The sequence below is a fragment of the Brassica oleracea genome, chromosome C2 (genome assembly GCF_000695525.1).
Source record: "Brassica oleracea var. oleracea cultivar TO1000 chromosome C2, BOL, whole genome shotgun sequence".
NCBI lineage: Eukaryota > Viridiplantae > Streptophyta > Magnoliopsida > Brassicales > Brassicaceae > Brassica > Brassica oleracea.
Window position 1 is genome coordinate 18381777 of NC_027749.1, and position 12965 is coordinate 18394741.

Here is a 12965-nt window from a genome sequence, read left to right on the forward strand (position 1 = left end):
GCAAGTCTAGACAGTTTAAAGCATTACATCACCTGTTTTGTGGTAACAACATAAAGCTCTGAGCTAGCAAATTTCAGTATCTGAAACTTATGGATAAATCTGCAAGTATAGTAGAATATATATCAAAGCTATGAAGGTAAAATGCAAAAGAAGATGGAACTTTGACTATGTTGTTTCGACAATATAGGTCTCTAAACTTGTGTTCTCTAGAATTGATCTTGAAGGCATACCTATTGACACCAAACCAAATTTTCAAGTCCTTTTTAGTCCAATCATCTCTAACTTCTTCATCCCAAGCTTCCATGTTACCGGCTTAATCTTTCCCCAGCTCTCCAATACTCCATCAACATTCAATCCCTCTACAAGCTTGATTCAAGAAATGCAATCATCATCTAAATGTTCATCTACAATACACAAAAGATCTTTATATTTATGAGATAAGTCCAAGGAAGGCTTATTTTGATAATCATTCACACACATGGAATTTTCGAATAGATGGTATCTTCTTCGCTAACAGTAGCTGAAGTAGAAGGTTTTCAAAGAACAGTCTCCACAGCAGGCCTGACCTAAAAACACCAGCTCATGGGTCTTATAAACGAATTTGAAGCTTCACGATTCATTCAAAATCGGAGCTTTAGATACCAGGAGAAATCTTGAAGCTGTTACAAAAAGTAAAAAGTAATAAATTTACAATATGCATCTGATCGACCATCCATTCTTCTAAAGCGAAATCAACTTCTTCAAACAAACCATGACACATGAACAGTCACGAATATTCTAACCCAAAACTTGAAACGTACGAAAGTTTAAATCTTCAAAATCAGATTAGATTCGGATGTGTTACTCTTATAATATGTAAATAAGCAAAGAATCTAGAGAAGTGATTAATATTTATATACAGAGAATCAAGAAATACAGAAGGTGGGGAAGATGAACTGAAAAACACGTAGTGGGACGTATTGATTGAAAGCTATAATTAAGAAGTAATTATGCAAACACATACCAGATGATGGCTTCCAAGCTAGGTAAAACTTCTTCTTCACAGACTCAATATCTCTAGGGTCAGACTTTATAAAATACATCTCAAATAACATATGCAAAAAAAACAATCATAAAACTATAATAAAATGATTTATTTTTTTAAGAGGTATTGTGAAATCTTTATCAAAATCCAAAATTACAAATAAAATAATTTAATCAAATATGATAAAAATTTATTTAACAATTTTGTAACAAGTTTGGAGTTATCCTATCCTAACTAAGAAAAATAATCATAATGCACAGCAACTAAACCAAACATATTATAACTGTTTGTTGTTGTAAGTAAAACAATATAACTTTTATTGAATTAAAAACATAAAATGTTATGATTTAAAGGGGGACTCAAGACATGTACCTTAAGAATTTAGTAACAATAATGGTTATTATAGATAGATAGATTGCATGCGATATCAACGTGAGAAAGATTATTTAGGAGAAAGGTAAAGTGGTATTCATCAACTGTTTAACTTTTATTTTTACCCAAAAATACCCTATACGCTATAGATAGCTCTTATGTTTTTGTTTTTTGGCAGATTTTATTAGTTTTCATATCGTCTTCCATCACAAGCCAACCAAAAAAAAAAAGCAGAAAAAACGAGTAAAGAGGAAGAAGACCGAGCATATTCATTTCACCTCTTGTTTTGGCTACCTTCTCAAGTCATAATCTTTCTCTTCTTTTGATAATCTCCCACCCCCCATTAAAGCTCCCACGAGAACACTTCCCACAACTTCAGTTGCCTTCTCACGACAAAGCAGAAAATAAAACTCACTTTACAGATTCTCTCTACTTCCCTTCTTTTGTATATATATATATATTACAGTCTCCGTTTCTTGAAGCTCACTTAGAAGAAGAAGAAGAGAATGAGGAGATTCACTCAGTTGATTTGGGGCCTGTTTGTTTTTCCATCTGGATGAGCCATCTGGACGAAGATGAGAGTTTTGTTTGTTTAGACACTAAAAGTGCAATTTATTCAGATGAATCATCCGAATGACTTTTGAAAATTTAGGCTTAATTTTAAAGTCAATTTAGCTGAACCAATTTGGATCATTTGAATGGAGATGGTTCATTCAAAATGGTATAATGTCTATTATGCCCCTAATGTAATTCATAAATTACAAACCTAAATATAAAATCATTTTTGTCACAAACGAAAACTGACAAAACTACAAACACTTTTTTCCGTGCTAAAAACTACTTTTTCACGCCAAAACTCCAAAACTCCAAAACGCATTTTCCCGCTAAAATTGTGAAAAAATGTTTTCCCGTCAAAATTGCAAAAACGTGTTTTCCCGCAAAAACCGAAAAACATGTTTTCATGCCAAAATCACAAAAAAAATGTTTTCACGCCAACACCCCAAAATACATTTTTCCGCCAAAACACAAAAACATGTTTTCCCGCCAAAGTCGCAAAACGTGGTTTCCCGACAAAATTGCAAAAACGTGTTTTCCCGCCAAAACTAAAAAAATGTGTTTTTCCGCCAAAACCAAAAAACGCGTTTTCTCGCCAAAACCAAAAATTTGTATTTTTCCGCCAAAACCGAAAAATCTCATTTTTCCGCGAAAACCGTAAAAATGTGCTCCCGCCAAAAACGTGTTTTCCCGCCAAAACCGCAAAAACGAGTTTTTCCGCCAAAACCGCAAAAACGTGTTTTCCCGCCAAAACCGAAAAAGGCATTTTCCCGCCAAAATCGCAAAAACGTGTTTTCTCGCCAAAACCCGTAAAACGCGTTTTCCCGCCAAAACCGCAAAAGCAAGTTTTCCCGCCAAAACCGCAAAAGCACGTTTTCCCGCCAAAATCGCAAAAACGTGTTTCCCTCCAAAAACGAAAAAAATGCGTTTGCCCGCCAAAAACACGTTTTCTCGCCAAAACCGCAAAAACGCGTTTTTCCGCCAAAACCGCTAAAGCACGTTTTCCCGCCAAAATCGCAAAAACGTGTTTTCCTCCAAAAACGCAAAAAATGTGTTTTCCCGCCAAAACCGCAAAAACGTGTCTTCCCGCCAAAACTGCAAAAATACGTTTTCTCGCCAAAATCGCAAAAACATGGTTCCCTCCAAACCCGCAAAACCGTGTTTTCCCGCCAAAAACGTGTTTTTCCGCCAAAACCGCAAAAAACCTGTTTTCTCGCCAATATCGGAAATTTGTATTTTCCCGCCAAAACGAAAAATCTCGTTTTCCCGCCAGAACCGAAAAATCGCCAAAACAAAAAAAATGTGTTTTTTCGCTTAAATCGAAAAATCTTGTTTTCCCGCCCAAACCGCAAAAAGAAAACTTGTTAATTTTGAAATAATTCTAATGTAAATATATTAAACTAAATAATTAAATGTAATATAGTTAAAATTAATATCAAATATATGATTAAATCAACACAAGGGTGTTTTGGTAATTTGTTTACTGAACTCATTTGAATGGAAATGAAAATAAAGAAACAAACATAAGATCCATTTAGATGATTCATCTAGATGAGCTATGTGGATGGACAAACAAACAATCACAAAAATCTGAATGGATCATTTGAATAGATCATACAAATGAATCATTTGGATGGAGATGACAAATGGTGAAACAAACAGCACCTTGGTGTTTGATGTTTCTGCTTCAGTTCAGCTTCTTCGCGGATGCGATGCTCGACCCTGTTGATTTCTTGTCTCTGCAAGCGATTCGTAAATCTTTCCACGATTTGCCTGGTTCCAATTTCTTCCACTCATGGGACTTCACCTTTGATCCCTGCGGCTTCACCTCTGATCCATGCGGCTTCGCTGGAGTCTACTGTGACGGCGATAAAGTAATTTCTCTCAACCTCGGCGATCCCAGAGCCGTTTCACCTGGATAAAAGACCTCTGTTTCTTAGCAATCAGCCAGAATTTCATCTCCGGGGAGATTCCGGCGAGTCTTGGCGAGGTTCGCCGTCTCAGAACGCTCGATTTGAGCTACAATCAGCTAACGAGAACTATTTCTCCGTCCATCGAATCCTTACCGGAGCTCTCCAATTTGATTCTCTGCCACAATCACTTAACCGAATCAATCCCTCCGTTTCTCTCGCAATCGCTAACCCGAATCGATCTCAAACGCAACAGCCTCACCGGTTCAAACTCTCCCGCGTCTCTCCCTCCGTCGTTGAGATACTTATCACTCGCTTGGAAACAATTAACCGGACCGGTTGACAGAGTTTTACTCCGGTTAAACCAGCTTAACTACCTCTCTTTCGTCTGACATCTCTGACACAGCATGTTTGGAGTGGTGAATCTTGCATGAGGGATATTGGCGGTGGTGATTTCACGTCGAGGTGGAGTGACCACCGGAGACGCTCGTTCGATGGATGCTCCTGCGTCGGTAAGACGGAGATCACCGCCATTTGCCATTATATACGTTAACTCTTTGCTTTTTGTCTTGGATGGATAGAGGGGTTTGGTCGGAGAGAATGAGAAAGTGTTGAGATATGTGGAGTGATGAATGATGATGCGTATTTATAGAATCTAATCTTATCACTATGATTTCGTTTTAGGGGACAGAATGGTAAGTTCTGATTCATCTTACAAACTTATTAATAAAAATAGTTTTTTTTTTAATAATAATCTCTATATAGTTGTTTATTATGATCAGTATATATATATTTTATAATGTGTATAAGCTTTTTAAAAAAAAACTATAGTAATATATAGACCATATATAATAAAAGCTTATACACATTGAAAAATTGTATGCTGGATAAATACAAATTTATATTCATCTTGATAAATTTTCTTAACTCAAATTTTAAGTAATTGATTGATATTTTGATTTAGAAACTCAAATAAAAAATATAGTTTTTTATTTCCCAACTATTTGAAATTGACAGTTTTAATATTCAAGTACTACTTGCGCAAATTATTCCCAAACTAATCGTTAAATGTGCAAAAGTGGGTTTGAAACAGTGAACCGTTAAAAACCTGTTTGTACCTTAACGGTTGACTATTTCATGTCTAATTTTGCGCAGTCGACGATTAATTCGGGAATAATTTTGTGCAAGCAATACTTGGATATTAAATGTGCTGATTTTAAATAGTTCAGGAATAAAATGCCCATTTTCCCGGCTATTATTGGAAATTTCTTTATTTTAAATGTTAAAATTAGTAATTATATCTATATTATAAATGGACAACTAATTTTTTTACAAAAATATATGTTCAATATTTATTAAATATTTAAAAGGAGACATATTGACATGCGGACCCCCAGCGCCCGAGACCGAAGACCGTTAATAGTGAGCCACATGGTGACGCCCTGGCAGCGTCCTTGCTCGCTTTGATCTCTAGTCTGGACCACCACGGTGGGGCCAGAACATTCGGCTATCAAAAAAAAAAGGAGACATATTGATTTTATATATTAATATGTGTATTAAATGTTTTTTAGTTCGTATAAAACAGCTAGTAACACACAATTTTATTCGAAATTTTTCGTGTATGTCGAATTTATGTTACTCACATACAAAATTATAATATTTTTTCAGTTTAGTTATTGTAAATTATAAGGATTATTTATTTGTACCTGAAGATTTTTAAATTAAAATACTTGTGTTTTAGATTTACATGGCAATATAGTTTTAATAATAGCGAAATATATGGCAAGATAATAAATACATTTTTGATTTATATGGCAATGTAGTTAATTAAAGAGAAATATATGTTAGAGAATCACGTTTTGGATTTGCATGGCAAGATAATAAATATTATTTGTGTATGTGTTATATTTAATTAGATAATCTTATATATTAAAACAGAAGTCATGACTTCAATTCATGTATGATTTTTTTAAAAAATGTACCCTTACTAGAAATCAGCTATCATTCATTTATTACTAATTATATGGCTTAACTTATATCATTGCTAATAAAATTACTCCTACAAAACTGGCTTGGTTAACAAACCAACATTAGATTTCTTAATAAATTATACATTAGATCTAGCGTGGTATAATGGAAGCTGATTGATATATGATTGGTAATCGATTCCACCTAGCTACCATCGTATACTTGCATTTTAACCATTTCATAGATCTTTACCATCGTATACTTGCATTTTACTAGTTGTATAAACATAAACCATTTAAACCATTTCATAGACTAATACATTTTCTTACTGTTTTAGAGTTTTGGTATGTTCTACATGCCGTTCATGTAATAAACAAAACCAACTTTTATCTATTAAAATAGAAATGATGACTTTTCCCATGTCTGATATTGTTATTTAGATCATCATTTAGAAACTTTATTAAATGTACTTCCTTAATACTAATATAATATAAAAGTTATAATTACTTAAATCATAATATCTTTTGATATCTTTTAAATTAAAATAAAAATATCTATATTTAAAAATTCTAACAAATCTTTTGAAAAAGATTATAACAAGATCTTAACTGTCAGAATTCTACATAAATATTCGCATTAATTTCGTCGTTAGTAATGAAATGTTATTACAAATTAATATATATATACTGTTATCTTTTATAAAATGAAAAAAATAAAATCATGTCATATTTTATCTATTTATAATAACATCAACCATTTTAAAAGAAAACCATTATATGGAACTAAATATGATAAAATTATTTTAAATTGATAAGTTAATATATTTTATTTTCATAAATATAAAATATTTTATGCTAAAATATAATATGTTGGTAGAACAGTTTAACTTCACTAAAATATATAATACATGTATAAAATTAACTTATCTTAAAATTGTATATATACAGTAATTAATTATCTAAAATGAGTAAACATAAAAAATTGTTTTCTTTGAATTACGGATCAAGATCATAATAAATTAATTACAAAATAAATTTTTGAATATGTTTTTTGTGCATAAAAAAATTGGTTTTATAATCAAACACAAAATCAATATGACAAATATATAATAAAAACAATATATATATATATATATATATGATGTTTTGAAATAATTAATTTACAGCAAAAAATGAAAATTATTGCTCTATATATATAGCAAATTCGGAATGAAAAAAATAGTTGTCAACGAAAACTGCCTTTTTTTAAAACAAAAGTTGTTAACCAAAACTGGTAAAAAAAAATTGGTTAGAGGACTAGCCAAGTTTAAACTAGTAATAGTACTACTGTAGTTAAACCAGTTAAACTATTATTGTGGTAGTCCAAATACCAAATATTAAAAGTTTACATCTCCCATTTTATATAAAATATTTATATTGATACTACACATATTTTAAGTTCATATATGTTTTGTGTGTGTATCAGTTACCTCATTATATGCTTTGCGAAACCTCTTGAAACGTTTATCCTTTTGTTTCTATCTTCTTATATCCCTTTTATATTAAGAGAGGAACATTTTTTAAGACTAACCTTATGCTCATGTATTATTAACCAAAATGTCATTTCCTATGTGGCATCACCATATTCACTCTCACACTCTCTAATTTAAAACCCTCTCTTTACTAGATTTATTACATTCTTTGCCATTATTTATTAATTATAGCTTAGCATAATGTTTTAATAGTATATCTTGGTAACGTACAATCTCAATGTAGACGAAGGAAGTAACCGGTTATTTGGTAATGTGATTTATATCATTTTAAAACCGGTTGACATATATTATATTACATATGACTACTATACTCGAATGTTGTTTAAATGTATATTCGAGATCACACTATATCAAATGAGATTATAACTTGAAATCGGTTTAATGTATTTTTCTTAAGCTGAATTTGGTAATGGAAATTTATCGTCGAAACCGAATCATATAATCATATTTTTGATCTTCACTGACTAATTTTGAATTTAATTTAGTTGACTAGAATCTCAGTTTGTTTCCTATACTATTCCAATAAATTCGCATAGCAACGATCAAGGCAAGTTTTCAAAATTCAGTATTTTGAATATAAAGGGGATGTGAATATTTTGCCTTGGACATAATTTTAATTGATTTTACGGAAATAATTATTGAAAATAGCTATAATTGCCATCGGCCCGTGTCTTGCATATATAAATACAAGGCCGTATGATTACATCTCTTCATCCATAAAGTAGTATCCTATATTATATTTTGTTTCTTTCATATTTTAGTATTATTTTGCTTATGTTTCGTTTTATTTTATATTTATAATTTAGTTTATGAAAACAATAATTTTATTGCTTTTGTTTCATTTTTATCTTTACTTCATAATTTATTTTATATAATTTTTTTGCTTACTCTCATAGATTCATTTCCACGAAATATATTTCAATTAAAAAAAACAAATACACAAGTTTTTTTTTTTAAATCCAAGCTTAATTTATATAGACATACACACTTTCGTTGAATCCTCCTTATTATATAACATGTAATATTTCTTTTTAAGACTATTAACTTTCTAATACCTATTGATTCAAAAATCTCTTTAAATTTTCTCATTCCGCGCAGGACGCGGATTATCATGTAGTAATGAGTTAACTGATACACACACAAAAATAGATAAGTCTCTTGTAAAATATCAACTAATTTGAAAATAAGGAGTATTATTTAATTACTAAGAGATCTAGTTGATTGGTTGATTGGTTCAATGCTTCATTGTCATGATTTGGGATATTAATTGTATTTCTTGTGTGAGTGTCAGTTTACCTCATTACTGTATAATCTCTGCCTCTTATAGAATGACGTTTATCATTTTGTTTCTATCTTCTTAATTATATAATGAGTTAACTGATACACACACAAAAATAGATAAGTCTCTTTTAAAATTTCCATCTGCATGTTTTAATTTGTATCCAATTGTGCCATTTAATTTAGATTTCCATCTGCATGTTTTATTCGTCTTGATTTAAGCAGGTAATCTGGACTCTTCCTTTGTTTTTCGAATTTGATGCTTATTCTTGATACTTTTGCTTAGTCCATAATTAAACAGAAATGCTCACCCCTAAGGAAAGTGAATGAATATACAAAGCAAAGAGCAATAATAAAGAAAGAATACCTCGTATTTATCAATTGATTGTTGGGATAAGAAAAAAAAATCATACATCTCACAAGTCACAAGAATATCTAAAAGTTCATAATCTTATGATTAAAAAAACCAGGGCTTGCCGTAATTTATGAATGTGTGTTACAAAAAAAAAAAAATCTAAAAGTTCATAATCTTAACTAAACCAAATTATTACTTCTTTTGGCTCGGTTCAGACCAGCTCTTTAGTACCAACTCGGGTATTTCATAAGAAAATACAAATGAGTTCATTTTCTTTTAAGTGATGAAGATTTATGATTACAATTTTCTTTTTTGATATACTTGTAGAGTTAATTTGTTTTTTTAAATTATTAGTAGTTTATTTTAAATTAGGAAAAAACATAGGAGTTAATAGAGAGTAGTGTCAATGAAATTATAGTTCAGCTATGATAAAAATTTATTTAACAATTTTGTAACAAGTTATGAGTTATCCTATCCTAACTAAGAAAAATAATCATAATGCACAGCAACTAAACCAAACATATTATAACTGTTTGTTGTCGTAAGTAAAACAATACAACTTTTATTGAATTAAAAACATAAAATGTTCTGATTTAAAGGAGGACTCAAGACATGTACCTTACGAATTTAGTAACAATAATGGTTTTTGATCAAAAAGAAAAGTAACAATAATGGTTTACACGCTGGACCGGGGTGAATCATCTATTGTTATCGAACCCATAAACATATTTAACTGTATATGATTAATTTATTCACAATTTTGTGTCTTTTCACATTAACTCGTGCGAACGATACAGAGACGAAGCGAGTGACGTCTGTGTCTTTATCTTTCTAGGTCTTTTCTACTTCACATTCACCAGTTTGGCTTTGCCTCCGTCACAGCCGTAAGCTTCCTCTCCTCACTACTGTTTAAGGTTTTTGGTTCATTCTATTTCTAGGGTTTAGTCAGATTGTTGTTTTGTTCTTGTGTTTGCTTTCGTTTTGTTTGATTGTAGAACACAGAGACTGACAATTAGTGGTTTCTTTTGTCCTTGGGGTGTTCTTCAGAGAACATTGAGGATAATTGTAATGGTGCCTAAAGGAAGGAAAAAGGTAAGCTTTTTAATTCTTTACTGTTATATAGAGGTTGAACAGATGATAGTTTGTGACTTGGGAGAGTAACTAGTAGATTACTCTTAGGTAAATCTCTTTGATGGGTGTTTCTTTTCTGTATCGGTTATTTAGCGGCCTTGTTTTGCAGAAGGCAGGACTTACCCGAGAGGATGCAGCACGAGATGCCATGAGATCTTTTGACGTTGAGGAGCGTCTTATCACCGTGTGTATCAGGGAATTGCTTGAGGTATGTTCCTTTGTTTTAAACCTCTCCTTTCTTTACTTCCTTGAAAGTGAGCTTCACCCAATTTGGACTTGAGGAGTATGGTGAGGAAGGTTGGTTTCTGATCGAAGATTGCAGTTACATGGTGCTTCTAAACAAGTGCCGTGAAAAGTCAGCAGAACAAGGCCAAACTTTGGCTGAAGATAGGACAGAAGGAATAGCTGAGGAACAAAACGATGAGATAGCTGAGGCAGAACAAGAACAAAAGCCTCAGCAAGAAGAAGAAAAGGTTGATTTGTTTTTCTTCTTCTTACTTTTTCTCCTCTATCTCTGCTTGTTACTTATGCATTACGTATAGCACTATATAACTGTTTTTACTTGAACCCTTTGGTCATAAATTTTGTTGGTTCCATTTTGTTGGGATTTATCTGTCATAGTGATCAAATATTAGAAACTATTGACTGCTTTCTTGAATCTGATTTACCACCCTTTTTGCTACCTAACTTGGAACATGGTTTATCTTTTGTATTATAGGAGCAAGAACAGGAACAAGAGCAACGGGTTGAGGATGGAAGAGACCATGCCGGTAGCAGGTCAACATGTTTGGTGGGATGTGTTACCGAGACTGGTACACAGACTTGTCAGACTAAAGATTTAACGATCACTAGCCAGACAGACATCTTGGACTCATCACCTACAGGAGTAGCATCAGTAATAGATTATGCATCAGCAGAAGCTTCAAGAGGTTTCGCAAAGCATATTATTGAAGGTAAACAAAACTCATCGCCATAAACATCTCAAACACGTGAATCATTCATTTTACTGATGTAGATATCATTCTTTAGGAGCTAAGAGATCCGGATGTGGAGGATGGTTGAGTGATCCGGATAGTGTTAGTGATGATGATGAAGATCATTCAGCTGACTCCAGAACCCATCTCTGAAGAACTTGAAGAGCTGATCAAGGAAATATGTGGAGAGAAGAAGAGGAAAAGAGCCTCGAGGTGGGAAGACTAACGAGCTCCTTTTAAGTATATAAGTAGAGTGAAGATTAAGTAGTATTGGCGGTAAAAAATGTTATATGACCCATTTCTCTTTACACCTATGTTTGGGTCTTATCGGGATTCTGACTGGTTTGAAACTTAATATTATGGTGGAACTTGTCCAAGAAAGATGTTGGGAAAGTTATCCTTTAGTTTAATCTAAAATGAATTATCTACGTTACTATAAACCCTAGAATCCCTATAATAAAAAGGATAGCAATATAAATTCATACTACTACGATTGCATCACAGTCACTAATCATCTTCTCTATAGCTTTCTATATATATAGCGAATTCGGAATGAAAAAAATAGTTGTCAACGAAAACTGTCTTTTTTTTAAAAAACAAAAGTTGTTAACCAAAACTGGTCAAAAAAATTTGGTTAGAGGACTAGCCAAGTTTAAACTAGTAATAATACTACTTTAGTTAAACCAGCTAAACTATTATTGTGGTAGTCCAAATACCAAATATTAAGAGTTTACATCTTTCATTTTATATAAAATATTTATATTGATACTATACATATTTTAAGTTCATATATGCTTTGTGTGTGTATCAGTTACCTCATTATATGCTTTGTGAAACCTCTTGAAACATTTATCCTTTTGTTTCTATCTTGAGGTAACTGATACACACACAAAAATAGATAAGTCTCTCGTAAAATTTCAAAATATCGACTAATTTGAAACATTAGGAGTATTATTTAATTACTAAGAGATCTAGTTGGTTGGTTGATTGGTTCAATGCTTCATTGTCATGATTTGGGATATTAATTGTATTTCTTGACATAGTAGCTAAAAAGGGGGAGATCTATACTAATAAAAGAGACCTTTTGAGGTTCTATAGAGCGTCCACATCAGCGAAATTTTTTTTTTCCGAAAGATGACACGTGGTATTATTACCAAAAAATAGAAAATAAATAATAAGTAAATTTGCAATATAAAGAAAAATAAATAATAAGTAAATAAACAATATAAGAAATAGAAACATTGCATTAAACAATAATAAGTAAATATACAATATAAGAAAAAATAAATAATAAGTAAATATATAATTAAATAAATAGAAATATTACATTAAACATCTATCATAATATTGTTATATAAAAGGGACATTTTGAGGCTCCATAGAGCGTCCACATCAGCGAAAAAAATTTTCCCGAAAGATGACACGTGGCATTATTACCAAAATCTATACTAATAAAAGGGACCTTTTGAGGCTCCATAGTGCGTCCACATCAGCGAAAAAAAATTTCCAGAAAAATGACACGTGACATTATTACCAAAAAATAGAAAATAAATAATAAGTAAATTTTCAATATAAGGATAAATAAATAATAAGTAAATAAACAATATAAGAAATAGAAACATTGCATTAAACAATAATAAGTAAATATACAATATAAGAAAAAATAAATAATAAGTAAATATATAATATAATAAATAAAAATATTACATTAAATATCTATCATAATATTGTTATATAAAATGGACCTTTTGAGGCTCCATAGAGCGTCCACATCAGCGAAAAAAAAATTCCCGAAAGATGACACGTGGCATTATTACCAAAAAATAGAAAATAAATAATAAGTAAATTTGCAATATAAGGAAAAATA

General features: G+C 31.4%; 1 pseudogene; it reads left to right on the forward strand.

Moving 5' to 3' along the window:
- Positions 1-10061: 10061 nt before the first annotated feature.
- Positions 10062-11324, forward strand: LOC106323600 (annotated as a pseudogene).
- Positions 11325-12965: the final 1641 nt, after the last annotated feature.